The sequence below is a fragment of the Otolemur garnettii genome, unplaced genomic scaffold (genome assembly GCF_000181295.1).
Source record: "Otolemur garnettii isolate 467f Iridium unplaced genomic scaffold, OtoGar3 scaffold00051, whole genome shotgun sequence".
NCBI classification, from domain to species: Eukaryota; Metazoa; Chordata; class Mammalia; order Primates; family Galagidae; genus Otolemur; species Otolemur garnettii.
Genome location: NW_003852446.1, coordinates 8,151,728 through 8,155,210, shown reverse-complemented (window position 1 = coordinate 8,155,210; position 3,483 = coordinate 8,151,728).

Genomic DNA, 3,483 nt, shown 5'->3' with positions numbered 1-3,483 from the left:
GATATCATCTTACCACAGTTAAAATGGCTTTTATCAAAAAGACAGGGAATAATGAATACTGGTAAGGATGTAGGGAAAGGGGAACCCTCCTACGCTGCTGATGGGAATGTAAATCAGTACCACTGTGGAGCTGGTTTGTTTTCTTCTTGAAGGTAACTGTGGAGCTAAACAATGCTATTTTATTCATTGAGATGTCGTATGCTTCAGCAGCTGAAAATATTAATAGAATTAAAGACTTTAACAGGAGGCTAATGGGAGTGCTCTGAATAGCTATGTGATCAGGTTCTTAGGCTAGGCAGGTTTTTATTTTATTAGAGCCTTGTTAATTTGGAATTGATTGGCAGTATTGATTCTACCTGTTATTCTAAGCCTTTGTGTGACATACGCTTCATTATCTTGGTTTACTTATGTTTGAAACAGATGAAGGTGGAGATAAACTATTATGACTTTAATAGACATAAACACATTGCATTATACTTAATATTTATGTTGTTGACTCCTCAAAGTCATACTTTGTGATAATTTACATGAGAGGTTCCTGGACTAAAAGTATATATTGGTATTTTCTTTGACTATAAAACTGTATTACCAAATGAATAAATACTATAAGAACATTACAAAGAGAATCTTTAATTTTCTTAAGATATTAATTTGCATCTTGCTAGTACCATTAACATGTTTATATATGAGTGTGCATATATATGTATATACATAAATACAAGGGACTAAGACTTTCTGATTGTCCTTTCTTTGTTAGCCTCATTAAAGTCAGCACCTGTACGAATATTTGACTATATTATTTATTCTTCAAACTACTGTTCCTGTTTTTCCAGAAATCCAAATCTAGTTTTCTACCAGTTAGTACAGGTTAGTAAAGTTGATATTTAATTTGCTCTATTTTCGTACATGATGATGCAATATAATGAGATGAAATGCTCTGAATAAAGCTAAACATCAGGAATAATTGAATACAGAAGTAAGAAAATGACCACAGAGGCTAATTCTCGTGTAAGGAATGCACCTGAGTCCCAGGATTTTCAAGACCCCTGAACTCACTAAGCAAATGCCTAATTACCCAGTGACTGAGCTAGTTCTAGTGAATTCTACTTACAAAGTTAGCACTATCTAAATATCCTCAGTAGTTGTTACTAAAGCCTTTGTACTGGTTATAAAACACTGTACTACATGAACAAATAAATAATCCACATTTCAAAAGATGATTTTTTTATTAAATCATAGCTGTGTACAATAATGCATTTATGGGGTAAAATGTGCTGGTTTTATATACATTTTGAAATACTTACAACAAACTGGTTAACATAGCCTTCATCGCACTTTCTTAATTATTGTGTTAAGACGTTTATACTCTATGCTTAGTAGATTTAACATATAGCTCTGAAAAATCCACCATAGGATTGTTTTAATGGAAACTATTTTCCTGATCACAGTTATTCAGAATAAACTAAGGGAAGAATAAAATTCAACAAATTAGCTAAGTTTTTGACCTATTAAATGTTAAAATGCATTCATTTGCATAATTATAGTAAGAAAAAAGAATGTCATTTATACACCACTTAATAAATACATTGACAGACTCTTTGATGCCTGAACAGAACTATGCTTAGGAATCACAGACTGAAAATTGCATGATTCTTGGTATCAAGGGTTTTAAAATCTAATGAAGACATTAGTGTGGAAAAAGCAATGTTGCATTACAATGTGAAAAATTTAATGATGATGATGATGTCAACATTAGAAAGAAGGATACAGCAACCAAAACAGTCAGAACCATCTTCAGAAAAGAGTGAACACTTAGAATTGGCCCTAGGACTTAGATTTCCTCTGAGAAAGAGGTAGGATGGTTAATGCTGAGAAAACAGGCTAAAAACAAAAAAACCAACATAGACTGTATTTGATCAAACCCTTTCTTTCCATTCATACAAAATCTAAAACTCTGAACATTACATACGTGTGTGTATGTGTGAATCATATACACATCCCCATACACATATGCATGCATCAATGTATCTGTACACACACACCCCTACATAAATTAAGATAGATCACCAGTAGATGTGAAAAATTGGAGAAAGCAGAAACATAGTAGATGGGATTGGATTAATCCATTTTCTGGAAAGCGTGTATTACCCACGTTGACAGGGAAGCGTAGGAATACAAATAGATGAAAGCCACAGAAAAGTACTAAGATGGTAAAAATTTCTGATTCTTAAAAGAGACACCAGGTAGAACTTACTAAAAAAATGAAATAATTTGAATAGTCCAATGACTATTAAAGAAAGTAAATTAACTTTTTAAAACCTGAAAAACAAATCTTCGGGACCAGATGATTTTATTAGGGAATTCTACCAAATGTTTAAAGAAAAAAAAATATACCAATTTGAGACAATCCTTCCCAGAAAATAAAAGAGGAGGAACATCTCCATCTTATTGTGTAAGGTCAGCATTACCTTGATAGCAAAGTGAGACAAAGAGAATAAAAAACAAAAACAAAAATCAAAGACAAGCATCCCCATTGACCACGTATCCAAAATTCCTCAACAGAATATTTGTTAATTATATCCAGCAATACATTTAAAAATATACATCATGACCAAGTGGGGTTTATTCCAGCATGTAAGGCTAGTTCAATATTCAAAAATCAATTAATGTAACCCACATACAAATAACCCACATACAAACAAAAAAAATCACATGATAATGTCCATTGATACAGAAAAAATATTTGACAAAATTTAACACCCATTCATTATATGAAAAACCCAGCCAACTAGGAATAGAGAGTGATTTCCTCAAGTTGGTAGAGATTCTACCAAAAACCTAAAGCTAATATCAAACTTAATGGTGAAATACTGAATGTTTTTTTCCCTTGGGACCAAGGAAAGAATGTCCTTTCTCACCACTTTTATTCAGCATAGTAATGGAAGTCCTAGACAGCAAAATGAGATGATAAATGGATATGTAAGGTCATGAAGTTTGGGAAAAATAGTAAAACTGTCCCTATTTGCAGATGACATAATTGTCTATGTAGACAATCCCTAGGAATCTTAAAAAAAAAACTGTAATTAATAATTCACTTCAACAAGGTCATAGAATAAAAGACCAACAAATGAAAATAAGTTGTCTTTCTATAGACCAGTAATGAATATGCAGAAACTGAAATCTAAAACAAAATATGATTGCCATCTTCTCAAAAAATGAAATATTTATGTATATACTTATATATACTTAACTGTAAATATACAGAATTTGTATGCTAAAAACTACACAACTCTGATGAAAGAAATAAAAAGATCTAAATAAATGCAGAGATATACCATGTTAATAAGTTAAGACTCAACAAAGATGTTAATTCTTCTCAAATTGATATGCAAGTTTAATACAATTTTTGTCAAAATACTAACAAGATTTTTCTTGTGTGTATATACACAAGATAATGCTAAAGTTTATATGGAAAAGAAGTAG